This window comes from Euprymna scolopes, chromosome 1 (assembly GCF_053919585.1).
Source record: "Euprymna scolopes isolate OS-2025 chromosome 1, ASM5391958v1, whole genome shotgun sequence".
NCBI classification, from domain to species: Eukaryota; Metazoa; Mollusca; class Cephalopoda; order Sepiida; family Sepiolidae; genus Euprymna; species Euprymna scolopes.
This window is the reverse complement of record NC_136482.1, coordinates 26,605,205-26,620,204: the sequence shown is the minus strand read 5'-3', so window position 1 is coordinate 26,620,204 and position 15,000 is coordinate 26,605,205. Positions and strand designations below refer to the sequence as shown.

The 15,000-nt window shown below is 30.6% G+C and overlaps 1 long non-coding RNA gene across 1 annotated transcript in view; it reads left to right on the top strand.

Moving 5' to 3' along the window:
• The first annotated feature begins 9,572 nt into the window (after positions 1-9,572).
• LOC145283335 (uncharacterized) overlaps positions 9,573-15,000 on the top strand; it is a 33,015-nt gene continuing 27,587 nt past the window's right edge. The window contains exon 1 of the long non-coding RNA XR_013868615.1: positions 9,573-9,794. This is a non-coding gene — a long non-coding RNA (uncharacterized LOC145283335). The remainder of the gene's footprint in view (positions 9,795-15,000) is intronic.

The window sequence follows — 15,000 nt, the reverse complement described above, 5'->3', positions numbered from 1 at the left end:
TCTCATTACATACATATCTAGAAGGGACGTTTATTTGCATTTCCAAGTTTAGCTAGTCTGTCAAAATGTCCGACCTGCTAACTAGAATTGTTTCGTATGTCAATTCTTCTGTCATTTCCGCTTGTGTCTATTTTGCTGTTTTTTTTTTTTTTTTTTTTTTTTTTTTCTGTCCTGCTCCCCTCCTAACTGTGTCTCTTCCTGGTCGACGGAAAACAGATGCGCCGTGTTTTGATTATGCCGCTCCGGGCGTTAATTTGTATAAAACTTGCAACAACTGTGATCTTACATTGAACAACGCTAACAAACATAGCGACTGGTAGTTTCTGTTAGACATCAAGTCGAAAAGCTTTACGAGCTAGAGTTTGGAAGCTGACGATGAAGGAGGAGAAAAAAAAAGAAGAGTGTATGACTTGGGAAAATCGGCTAATTGTTATGAGTCGCGTGAAAAGTTAACAAAAACGTTTTTTAATGTGGCGATGGCGCTTTGGTTTATGGCAATTAACGGATTGGGTGGAAAATGTCTGGACGCATCGTGAATTGCAATCAAGTTTCAATTTAACCATCGCCCATTTACGGCAGTTCATTTCTAACACTCGATGGATTTATGGGAAAGTCTGGATTATATTCGTCTCAAAAGTGTTTCGATTTTTTTGCTTTGCTTTCAAACGGTTTAACTTTTGATGTACAACTAAACTGGGAACGATAAATGTATAACTACTCGCTACTTCTGATTTGCTATGAAAGCAACTGCGGCACGTCGTTCGAGCAAACTGCTTTCAGGCAATCTAGGCAATTCGGGAAATGTTTTTAAAGACTGAAGCAATTATTTTTTCCAATCCAGTGTGCCATTTTGAAGAGCTGGGTTTCTCGATATTTAAAAACGGAACTTGTTTTTAACACTGCCTTCGTGTGAAGGCAAGTAAATCACTATTCTTTTTTACAATTAATTCTTGTTTTTTTTTCCTTTTTCTGTTTTTCTGCTGATTCTATATTCAGATAATTTAGACACGTCATTCGAGCAGCGTGACACAGTCAAACCTAAAAAAAAAAATACAAAAATAAAATGTCCTCTTAAGTTTGAAGAAAAATATTTGTTTACTTTTACGCCAGTTTAATGATTTAACTTGCAAATAAAATTAAAACAGATTATTAAATCCCTTAATCCCTTCACCCTAAACAGTAGAAGTCAGTAATGAATTCTAACTTACAAAAGACATTTTAGAAAACTTTAGAAAATTGCCTTGCCTTTCTTTTGAAAAACGAACAACATTCGATTTATAACAAAATTGAATTTTATTCAATAATTAAAACAAAACAAAACCAAACAAAAACCAAATGAAAACAAAACAAAAAAAGAAATTAATTTAAAGCTAATGGTTATTTACTGTTCCCTCGCGAGAGCTGTTACACATTGTCGATTTTAAATGTGCGGAAAATCCAGTCTTCCCAACAGAGGCACATTAGAATTGGAAAATTAACTGCATCCGTCTTTAAGGATTTCCGATTATAATTTTCCAGTAACAATATCAACACATTTGTGTGTAGAAACCCTTGATTTCGATGTATATCATTATTTGTATTCTTATTTACTGTGTTTATTCTTTAGGAAAATTTTTATATTTTTATTTGTGTAGATTTCAAATAAAAAAGAATCACTTATAAGATTTAATTCGGACATTTTTGTATTTGTTTCCAGGAAATATTTTTAAAAAATCGAGTTTATTTTTGGCAAATATTTTTTTTTAAGTATAAGCCTAAAAGGATATTCGCTAAAAATTGTGACTATATCTATTTTATTGTTTATTTTGACGATACCGCAAGGAATATTAACGATATTTTGTGCTGACAGGCCAAGATCGCTTGAAAGCAGTTTACTGGAATGACTTGCCAAAGTTGTTTGCAAGAACAAAGACAGAACTAGAGACATTAATAAACAGAACCAGAATTTTTGGCTAGGGTATTGAAATGGAATTCGGTATAAAAAGGTGCGCACTGCATATCATGAGGAGGGGGAAAACTATGAGCAATGATACTACCCAATCAAACAGAGATGAGGGATCTAGGCGGACATGATAATTACATATACTTGGGAATTCTGGAATCTAATACCATCAATACAACAGAAATAAAAGAGAAAATTGGAAAAGAATACTTTAGAAGAAGGAAACTCCTCGCTACAAAACTATATAGTAGAAACCTAAATAAACGAAATAAACACATGGGTAGTGTCACTAGTAAGATACATTGGACCGTTTATAAGTTGAAACAAATAAGAACTGAGGAATCCCGACCAGAAGACCAGGAAACTTATGACAATGCACAGTGCACTACACCCAAGAGATGGTATTGACCGACTCTCTGTGAAAAGGAAAGACGGAGGAAGAGGGAGCAATATATAATGCAGAACACCGAAAGAATACCACAGCAAGAGACATTGAGGTAATAAAGAAGATAGACAAAGAGACTACGAATAACACGAGGAAAAAAGTGGGAAGAGTAACAACTGCACGGACGATTCATAAGGATTACAAAGGACGAGACTGACGAAAACATTTGGAAATGGCTACAAAAAGGAAACCTAAACAGGGAAACTGAATCCTTTATAACAGCCGCAAAAGATAACGCGATAAGAACCAACAACATCAAAGCAAGGATCGACAAGACACAAGAAAACAGCAAATGCAGACTCTGTGGATAAAGAGACGAAACAATAAACCACATAATAAGTGAATGCAACAAACTAGCCGCAAAAACATATAAAAATAGACACGATCAAGTGGGAGAAGACAGTACACTGACACTTATGCAGACAATTGCATCTTGAAATGGTAAAAGCACAAACCGGCAACAGTACTGGAAAATGAAAGTTACAAGATCCTATGGAACATGAATATACAAACGGATAAACCCACTCAAGCAAGAAGACCGGATGTCATAATAGTTAACAAGAAGGAAAAGTCATGCGAGATTGTAGATTTTGCAATTCCAGCAAACCACAAAGTGAAGATCAAAGAGACGGAGAAGCGAAGCAAATACACAGAACTGGCCAGAGAGCTCAAAGGAATCTGAAAAATGAAGAAAGTCAGGATAATATCACTAATAGTAGAAGCACTAGGAACAATAGCGAAAAACCGAAAAAAAAAAAAAAATTGGGTGAGATTGAAATCAAAGGGATGGCTGAAAAGATACAATGGATAACAATAATTAAAACTGCAGAAATATTAGGGAAACCCCTACAAGGCGGAGACTAACACCACATATAAACTACAGACAAAACTGGACAAACAGAAACGGCTACAGATGTAAAAGGTAAAGGAACATCACATGGAACCATGAAAACTGAAACTGTGTAATTGTAAGGTGCCACTATGCCACCACTCCCCTTTTTCGTATGTGCGCACGTTACCATAAACTTACACTACACCAAATAAATGAGGAGGGTCAAGGAGGATGGAAAGTTCGAGGAGACAAACATTAGCCTAACCTCCGCTGGATGAGTGCAAAGAGGACTGGGACCTTGGGGAGGCTTATTGCCACACAAATTCCAGTGAACACCAATGTCGCTGCCAACGAGAAATCAATGGTAAGCGGTTGTTGCAATAACGCAAATTCTTTTGCAAAAAGATCGAAAATAAGTGGGGAGTACTGTAAATCTGGGGATACTTGTCACTTCAGACTCCAGGGAACACCACAAGTTCTTATCAAAGATTTCTCTTTGATAATAGCCTAATCTTAGATAATGTTCTAGTTGGGGATCGTGCTTCATACGGGTGCCAGACATTCACCCCGCTATTTCATGCATAGCAATCGAGAGATCTTTTTAAATATTCTCATCCTTATTGTCTGTTTTTATGTCTCTTGCACTTGGTTGACCGGGTAGATTTACCAGGAAAGTTTTCATACTTTCTCATGTCCGATTGTTCCTATAATTACTCGATTTGTGGAGATTTTCCTAGCATTCCATTTTTTTTTTCAAATCGTACATAAGCCATTGATATTTGGTCATCTTTTCCCGCTTAGCTCTGTTTAACGCATCATCAATAGGGACACTGACTTCTACTAGGGTTGTTTATTTCTTCTTGTCCAATCTCACTATTTCAGATTCATTAGTTTCGTTTTCTAGGTACATAGTTATAGGAATTGCATAGTCATTGTGAATAGTGTATGACTTATTTCCAACTATTCTTTCTGATGTATGTTCATAGAACTTGCGACTACATTCGATATTCAACGTTTTACAAATGGTTGTATGGAGATATTTACACATACCATTATCCCGGATTGTATAGTAGCCCCCCTCCCCTCAGCAGAACCTTACAGATGAATGTGTTGAATAATCCAGATCCCCGGGAAGTGACGTCAAACAAGAAGTTGGTCAAAAGCAGTATGCAAAGTTCGAGAGATGACATCAAAGGAAACTCAAATTCTAGGATTTAAAATCCATGGTCAGCGAGTGACCACATTTTGGAAAGAATACCGGTTGGAATAGTGACGTCATCTGAGGCAAATAAAGAGAGAGAGAGAGAGAGAGAGAGAGAGAGAGAGAGAGAAAAAAAGAGAGAGAGAGAGAGAGAGAGAGAGAAGAAAGTCGAGAGAGACACACGTACAGCACTACAGCACCAACCCCGTCACGCACGCCACTAGACTTGTCAAACTGTTATTTGAAAACAGAAAGATTATATTTACAAATAAACGAAATATTTTTATAACCAGTTGTGTGTGTGTGTGTGTGTGTGTGTGTGTGTATGTGTGTGTGTGTGTGTGTGTCGCCAATGAGTGTATAAATCGAAAAATGACAAATTAAATAGACTTAAAACACATTTGATGACCGGACGTCAGCGAGTGACAAAATTTTTGAAACAATACAGGTTGGAATATTGACGTCATCTGAGCAAAATAAAGAGAGAGAGAGAGAGAGGGAGGGAGAGAGAGAGAGAGAGAGAAGGAATTCGAGAGAGACACATTAGGCATGTTAAGCAAAGCATTCTTCTCCGCATACCCCCCCCCGTCACGTCTAATGACTTGTCAAACTGTTTTTCGAAAGCAGAAAGGTTATATTATGAAATAAACGAAATATTTTTATAACCAGTTATATGTGTGTGCTTTTATTATCGCTAATAAGTCGAGAAATTACAACGACTGATTTTTTTTAGAAATTAAAATAGATTTAAAACACATTTGACGACCGGCCACCAGCGAAATATTACAGATGTAAGGTGGTTCACTTCACACTCTTTATTGCTGTGTGGACAAAAACCTGCGCTTGTCATTGCTGAAGCTATCAATCCTTGAAAATAACATCTTAAATGTAATTAAAGATTTATAATTCCAAAATTAACATTATATATTTTTTTAAAAACTTACACAACATCGTTAGAAACATAAACAACTCGAAAAAGTCTTCTTAAAAGCAGATAAAACTATATTTTTTTAAATAAATAAACAAGAGTATAACAAACAAATCGTAGAAAACATTACAAAAAGAAAGGATCACTATTCTATTTATAGTAAAACTGAACTTTATTCAATATATATTTAAAAATATGCATGTAAAATTATGTTTGAACCAGAAGACAATCAAATGTTGCAATATACAAAATATAAATTTAAGCAATAAACAAATATTAAACAATTATTATTAAATCTACTTAAAAAATTTTTAAAATTGAAACGAACAAGAATAATTTTTTAAATCGAAACGAACAATATTTCTTGGAAAATCAAAACGAACAATATTTTTATAAAATTAAAACTTGGCCTTTGGGACAAGATCAAAGTGTAGTATCTGTCCGGCAGATACTGCAAGCAAATACCATATGTGGGGGCAACCCCACATATAAGACCTTGGTCAATGTAGGGGCAACCCTTCATACCAATGGTCACTATCCAGCTCCCCTACTCCCCGGGGAGTTGGTCCCCATTTCCCCTTCACTCCTCACTTTAAAAATCGGCCTTGTGCCTAATTTGCTCAGTCGGGAAGCAAATAGACACCTCAAAGTGTAGTATCTGTTCTTCAGATGCTGCATTTCAATTTCTTGTTCTCTGTCAGTGGAGGAGAAATCCTTCACGACTGAGACAATTTTTATTTTTGTTCCTTTTCTCCACATTAAAAAACGACTCTGGTGTCTAACTCTGTCTCGTGGGGAGGCAAGGCATTGTGAATAGGAAGAATATATAATTTTTTAATGAAAAGGAACGATAAATTAGTTTAACTGAAAAACGAAGTCTAATTCAACAAAAATAAATAAAACAAATTAAATTGAAACAACTAATGTAAATATAAACAAATAAAGTTACTAGTGCAGAAAAAATTTCAAAGCAAACCGTACCATAAGAAAAACTCATTTTGAAAACTCAGAAGAGAGAGTAAAATAATATCTACAATATCAACATAAACTCACGGTCGAGCCTAAATCACGATCGTTCACTGAAATTATTTAAAAGTATATAATTGATAACTTAATGAGAAATTTTATTTACTATCACGACAACAAGCTAAGAAAATATATTATATATAATGATTTGTTTACAAGGTTATAAAAATATTTTTCCAATTGATTTCGTGCAGAGATTCGTGTGTTTTTTACACACTAACGAACAGATACAGTTAAAGAAAAAACTCCAATAATTATTTTTAAAAAATCTAATTTAACGATTGATTAGATAGATAATTAATATATACCATGGTACTTTTTTTTTTTAAATATCGCTATGGAATTTCAAATTTTAATAAGTTAAACTCTTTTTTAAAACTAAAAGATAATAAAAAGAATCGCCTTTGTTTTACAATCCACAGCGGTCAAAAACAAAAAAAGCAAAATAAGTTACTTTTCTACATAGCCGGATATGTTTTATGTTCTTATTTCATGTAAAATGCTTATTCGGTTCGAAAAAGAAGTAGTATCGACCGCTACACGAGCACAAGAAAAAATATACAACTTTTTCATACACACTAACAAGCATATACAGTTTAAGATAAAAAAAAAATCTCTAATAATAATAAAAACCCATTTAACAATTTATTTGATAAATAATTAATATAATCGATGGTACTTTTGTTTTAAATATCGTTATAGAGTTACATTCAATTGGCAAGAAATTCTTTCTTTAATGGCATGTATCCAACTGTAAAATATTTCGTTGTCTTTCGGAAACAAAAATGCAGTGTCTAAGATCTTTATGTTTAGGAGCTTTTCAGGACAAATTGACATGAGAATACTTTTGCCTCAAGTAAACTCTGACTATACATTAAAAACGACATAGTTTTCACCGCACAAATATCTCTTCGGTATGACTAATCCACACTGGCTTTTAAATTAAATTATGTTGCCTCAAGTAACAGAACGAAGCCGGATACTCCACCAGACAAGATTACTTCTTGTCCTGCAATCCGGTAATACCACGAGACCACCAAATGTATACTATAACATATTCAAATGGTCAATTTGGAAGATGAAAATTATGTTCTCAATTTCTGTACTAACTGCTTGCTAAACAGCAAGTCGGGACGTTTTAAGTGCAGACTGGTTAACGGAGGTTACAATCTTACAACATACAGTCATATAAATAGAAACGCACATGGGAGTTTATTAAGTATAAGAGCGGAGATAGTCGATTGGGATCGAAGTTTGTTAGACAGTAGTACTAGGTGTGTCAGAAATTTCGTGAAAAATAGTGAATAATTTCACCCCGTCTTTCCAAGCTTATAACTACTCAAAAAATGTAATTCAAGACCTAATTCTTTTTTCAATTAAAGGAGCAAAGACCAAGGTTTCATTAAAAAAACAACAACAAAAAAAAAAAACAACGTGTTTTTTAAAAAAAAAAAAAAAGGTTTTAAACTTCGGACTTCACAGGTAAATTTCTAAAAAACACTACTTTTTTGTTTTAAATTTGAATATATTATTTATTGATCTTTTATCTTCAATTTGTGATATATAATACTTTGGTGAGTAAATTAATTATTTACTTTTTAATAGACATTTCAAAATGGAAGGCGTGAATTATTCGACCCCCTGTCTTTCCAAGCTTATAACTACTCGAAAAATGAAATTCAAGCCCTAATTTTTTTTTCAATTAAAGGAGCAAGAACCAAGGTTTCATTAAAACAAAAAACAAAAGAAAAAACAAACAACGTGGTTAAAAAAAATGTTTTAAACTTCGAACTTTACAGGTAAATTTCTAAAAAACACTACTTTTTTTGTTTTAAATTTGAATATATTATTTATTGACCTTTTCTCTTCAATTTGTGATATATAAAACTTTGGTGAGTAAATTAATTATTTACTTTTTAATAGACATTTCAAAATGGAAGGCGTGAATTATTCGACCCCCTGTCTTTCCAAGCTTATAACTACTCGAAAAATATAATTCAAGCCCTAATTTTTTTTCAATTAAAGGAGCAAGAACCAAGGTTTCATTAAAACAAAAAACAAAAGAAAAAACAAACAACGTGGTTAAAAAAAAAAGTTTTAAACTTCGAACTTTACAGGTAAATTTCTAAAAAACACTACTTTTTTTGTTTTAAATTTGAATATATTATTTATTGACCTTTTCTCTTCAATTTGTGATATATAAAACTTTGGTGAGTAAATTAATTATTTACTTTTTAATAGACGCTTGAAATGGGGGGGTGAATTAAAAAAAAAACGTTTGTCTAAAATATTATATTCAGTTTATTGGAAAGAGCATAAAATTTTACATTGATCCTGAAAATATCGTAAAAACAGAATCAATAGAAAAATTTTGATAGATTTTTAAATTTTAAAAATTGAAAAATATTGAGTTCATAAAATTCATTACTGTTTTTTAAAAAATAAAAAAATATTTCTATTACTTTTAAAATTACTTTAATAGTTTATTTTGGAAGTATATTCCATAAAGAAAATAAAGAGCCCACTTTTAAAAGAGAAATTACGAGTTTTTTTTTATATTTTATTCGCAATTTCGTGTTAGGGGTGTCAAAAATTCCTACAAAAATTCTGATACACCTACAGTAGAGTTAGTTTCGAGACCAGCAGGGTCAGAAGAAAAATGCGTCGACGGAAACGCAAAAAAAAAAAAAAAAAGCTTGAGTTAACAATGCGAAGGATACCCCGGTTCACTCCTAGAGGAAATAAAGTGATCCTTGCCAGAAAATCTATATACTAGCAGGCTGCCCAGCGTTCCCCAGTCGACAAATTCGCTTAAATATGATAAATTTATTCATGCAGATTTCGTATTTATTATTATAATGCTACATCTCTATTTGTTATGATATTATATCCAATAGATTGTAGCAGCCGGCCGAAGTGACTCGCTCGTAAAATGCGCTTAAGTACGATGTTTTAATTAATTCAGATTTTATATTTATTATTATAGAGCCAGTGCTCCACAGAGTATCAGATTGTACCCAATATAGAGTAGTTGTTTTAAAAGTAAAAAAAACCCCAAAAAACAAACAAACAAAAAAGAAAACAGAAAGAATGACTTCGGTGTTATCAGCTAGAATCGAAACCAAAACATGTAGCTATCCAGCTTTTGATCGTTATTGTCGGATCTAAGTTTATACGCATACAGAAAACGTTATAACATTGTTAATGATATATGTGTATTCACGCATGCGTATAAATAACACATTTTACGCCTGCCAAGTTCCAACATTTTCCACTTTTGAGCCACATAGCCGCTAGCACTTATCACTTATAGCAACAACTGCACAAAAATATGCAAATAACTGAGCCAGTGTGCGAAGTAACGTCTGAGCGGATGAAGAGAAAGAAGGGAAAAAGAAAAAAAAAATCATGCACTCAGAGGTGAGGAACGGAGAAGAAATTTTTAGTGATTAACAAGACTTTAATGATGCTATATTTGTTTTTTGTTTTTTGTTTTTTGCATTTTTATTCTTGTTGACGATTTAATTTAATTTTATATTTTGACTGATTACCTAGACTTCTAAGCTGTGACTTATTATTTCGACACTTTCTTTTTATAACTCAATAAATGCTTTCAAATGAGTTAAAACATCTAAATATTACTCAGGTATGTTTTGAAGTAAATTTTATTGGCTACGGAAACACTTATTTGCGATAGATTTGTTTTTTTTTAACACTTTTACTTTCTGTGGAGTTAATTTACTTTTTCTGAGCGATTATCGAAAGTTCCAAGACGTAATCTTTGTTTATTTTTTTATGTTACCGTGCTGTAACTATTACGTGATCATTTAGAAAACCCATTCTTCACGCGCAGAAGAAAGGATGTTTTGTAATTATTCTGTATTTTCACCTAAAAAAAAAAAAAAGAAAGAAAAAATAGATGACGTAAAACTCGAATTTTAAGACTCCTTTTTGGTCTTAATATTGATGATGAATGCCCTAAAAATTGACCAGTAGAAGATGTGCCAATGCTACTTTTAGGGGGGAAAAAGGCGTGCAGTATACCGAGAAGAAAAATGATGGCCAACTTGAAAGGTACTGTTATCGATAGAAGGCAGTTATCTACCTGTGATTTTGATCATTCTAAAGAATTAATGTACAGTGAAAATCCTTAACTTCGAAAACTTCTGCTTTTACTTATTATTTTTTCTAATGGACCATTTTTTGTAATTCTTGCAAGTTATACTGATTAGGCATGACAAATAAGTATGGAACAATGTTTTCCCTGTAATTGTTTTTGTGGAGTTCGTCAGTACCAGCAAGTTATCGCCCTAAACCAGCATTAATCACCAGTAACCAACAGTACTGACAATCACAGACAGTAGCTCCTCCTAGATACCACTGGAAAACAATGCCCGACAGTGGAAGACAGATTATTTCATTTGGGCCACGGCTGCCAATGTCCGCTAATTTCCGGGGAAGGGAAGTGACCACCACCAACAACCATAGTTTAATTTGTTGTCGTGGAGGTGGGGTGGGGGGGGGTTCATTACGATACTATCTGGATCATTCTTCTACTGTGCAACGCCGGTTAACGGGTCCTGCTAGTATATATATATATATATATATATGTGTGTGTGTGTGTGTGTGTGTGTGTGTGTGTGTGTGTGTGTGTGTGTGTTTGTTGATCTGTAATTTAACTACTAATCGCAGTAATATATGAATATAAATGACTAACAAAGTTCTCAATAGTACAATACTAAAGCTATAAAAAAATTTTCTTTAAAATCAATCGCGTTAATAAGAATAGATAAAACAGTATTTATTCATTTTCGGAAAACTTTTCTTCTAATGGTAACTAGCCTGGGTTTCCGGCGTTGCCCGGATCTGTGGAGGTGTGTGTTGAGCAAAAAAAAAAAAAAAAATGGTAGTAGGAAGGCAGGCAAGCTCGAACCCGTACCACGAAGGAGAAAAAGAACGTGAAAAAAGTGACGTCTTTGCTGTTGCGCACATCGCCAAACTGAAAGAGACGAATACGTACATTAAGGCTAGTCAATTGAAAAGAGGGGATGACTTTAAAAAATATCGGCGAAAAAAGCGACCCCTCCCTGTAGAAAAGTGCCCAGTTGAAGGTGAAGGAATTAATATTTTTAGCCAATGTTTCGATATTATCGTCCGAAGGGTCGCGCTTCAAAACGATGCCAATCTCGTGAAAATCCGTCGCCTTTGTCGAAGGTTTTAGGCATACATACATACATACATACATACATACATACATTTAAACAGACAGGTGAGATTTATATTATAGACAACATTACGTACAACTGTTTAAGCCCCCCCCCCTCACCCGTGGTTGCATATAAAGATATAATTGTTGATCAAATTATAATTTGCACAAGCTTGGGCTTCATCAGCTCATTAAAAAAAAACGCAATATTTCGAAAGTTATTTCAAAAGTTTACAGTACATGAATAGGACCTTTCCTGTTAATACAGTTGGCATTTACATGCATATACACGTACGGATATATATATATATATATATATATATATATATATATATATATATATATATATATATATATATATATATGTGTGTGTGTAAGTTATAAAATATATATGGCGATTAAGCTACACAGAATAGGCTTATGCCTGATGAATTCTAGCGTGGATGAAACGCGGAATATTCTATGTAGCTTAATCGCCATATATATTTTATAACTTACTACTTAGCTCTACCTACGTATTGAGCACTGTTGAAGTAAATACTTTTTTAAGCCTATCATTTACAAATTTCACACAAAGCTAATTTATATGTCTGGCAGTGTTCTTAGATATGTTCTGTACATATATTCATCCGATAAGTATCGAAAATCGAAAAAATCCTAACTTAAAAATAGCTTTTCCCGTTTATAGACGAAAAGAAGGTTCACAGAGGAATATTTTACGTTACACCGGCCAAGGACATAATAACATTTTTACAAATCCTTTCTCCTTAAAAACAACACATTTATTATTATCTAGAGGTATAGCTTAATGATTCGCTGTATAAGCCTGGGTGTTATTATTTATTTAAATTTGTTCTTATTAATGAGTTCAATTTACGATAAAAGAGAAGGTACTATTTAAAATCGCCACAAATCATTTCTTCATTTGCATATTTTAAAACTAAACATTAATCAGAAGTGATATTTCTAGGACACTCATCGTCAAGCCCAAATATCAGCTGACGTTATATTGTAAACAAACACAGACGGAATTTGATTAATGACATTATCATTATTATTTTAATTTTTTATTTTTTTGCGATTTAGTCAACCGGTGAAGGTCAAACGACGACATTACGAATATGCATGCGTAAGGTAATAGCTATTGGTTCATGTTTTAATTTTTAGCCTTGCAGCAAACATGTCTTCATATCTCAGGCAGTAACATCAAAGAAAAAAGTAAATTGTAAGCTAAATATTTCGGTTTCGATTCTCGGTGGTGGTGCACAGGTCATTGAAAAACATTTTTTTTAATATTACAACGAATAATGGATATTGGGTTCAATATAATTTGATAATAAATACGAACTCTGCATTAACCAAAATATCATATTTAAACGTATTTTACAACCGGGCAATGCCGGGCGGCCTGCTAGTATATATATATATATATATATATATATATATATATATAAATGTATATATATATATAAATGTATATATATATATATATATAAATGTATATATATATATAAATGTATATATATATATATAAATGTATATATATATATAAATGTATATATATATATAAATGTATATATATATATATAAATGTATATATATATATATATAAATATATATATAAATGTATATATATATATAAATGTATATATATATATATAAATATATATATAAATGTATATATATATATATAAATGTATATATATATAAATGTATATATATATAAATGTATATATATATAAATGTATATATAAATGTATATATATATATATAAATGTATATATATATATAAATGTATATATATATATAAATGTATATATATATAAATGTATATATATATAAATGTATATATATATAAATGTATATATATATATAAATGTATATATAAATGTATATATATAAATGTATATATATATAAATGTATATACATAAATGTATATATATATAAATGTATATATATATAAATGTATATATATATATATAAATGTATATATATATAAATGTATATATATATATATATAAAAATGTATATATATATACATATATATAAATGTATATATATATATAAATGTATATATATATATATAAATGTATATATATATATATATAAATGTATATATATATATAGATGTATATATATATATATATAAATGTATATATATAAATGTATATATATATATATAAATGTATGTATATATATAAATGAATATATATATAAATGTATATATATAAATGTATATATATATATAAATGTATATATATATAAATGTATATATATAAATGTATATATATATAAATGTATATATATATATAAATGTATGTATATATATATGAATGTATATATATATATATATAAATGTATATATATATATATAAATGTATATATATATATATAAATGTATATATATATGTATTTATATATATATAAATGTATATATATATGTATGTATATATATGTATGTATATATATATGTATGTATATATATATGTATGTATGTAAATATATATGTATGTATATATATATATGTATGTATATATATGTATGTATATATATATGTATGTATATATATATGTATGTATATATATGTATGTATATATATATTTATGTATAAATGTATGTATATATATATGCATGTATATATATATATGTATTTATATATATATGTATGTATATAGGTATGTATATATGTATGTATATATAAGCATGTATATATATATATGTATATATATATATATATATATATATATATATATATATATATATATATATATATATATATATATATATATACGAGGCTGCTGGATCGTAAATATGGTCCGGCAACCGAAACATATGTAACGGAACAGATAAAAAAATAAAATGCATATTTGCTCTGCAATAGTATTGAGCACTCTTTTCAGGTTTTACTAATTAACATTTTGCTATATATATATATATATATATATATATATATATATATATATATATATATATATGTTAATACCTAACTTATACATACTAGTAAAATACACGTCAAAAGATGAATATAAATAATAACTATAGCATTTAAAGTTCTAATATTTACTCTTTTTGTGGGGTAATGAACGGTTACAGTGATACCGCCTAAGGGATAAGGTATACAAAAAATCTATGTAAATACAAAAAATCTATGTAAATACAAAAAATCTATTTAAATACAGAATACGTCCAAGTTCTCACCTTGATTCTATAACTCATAATAAGTTAAAAATTTTATCAAGCACATATATATTATTAACGCTCATCCTTTAAAAAAAATATAACTAAAAATTTGACTATTATTCTCATCTTTATTAGTTGTTGTTTTTATTTTTATTGGTTGTTGTTTTTCACGACGTTTCGGCCAACTATTCGACTGGTATTCGTCAGGTGGTAACCGCGATGGATAGGAGCTGAGAATA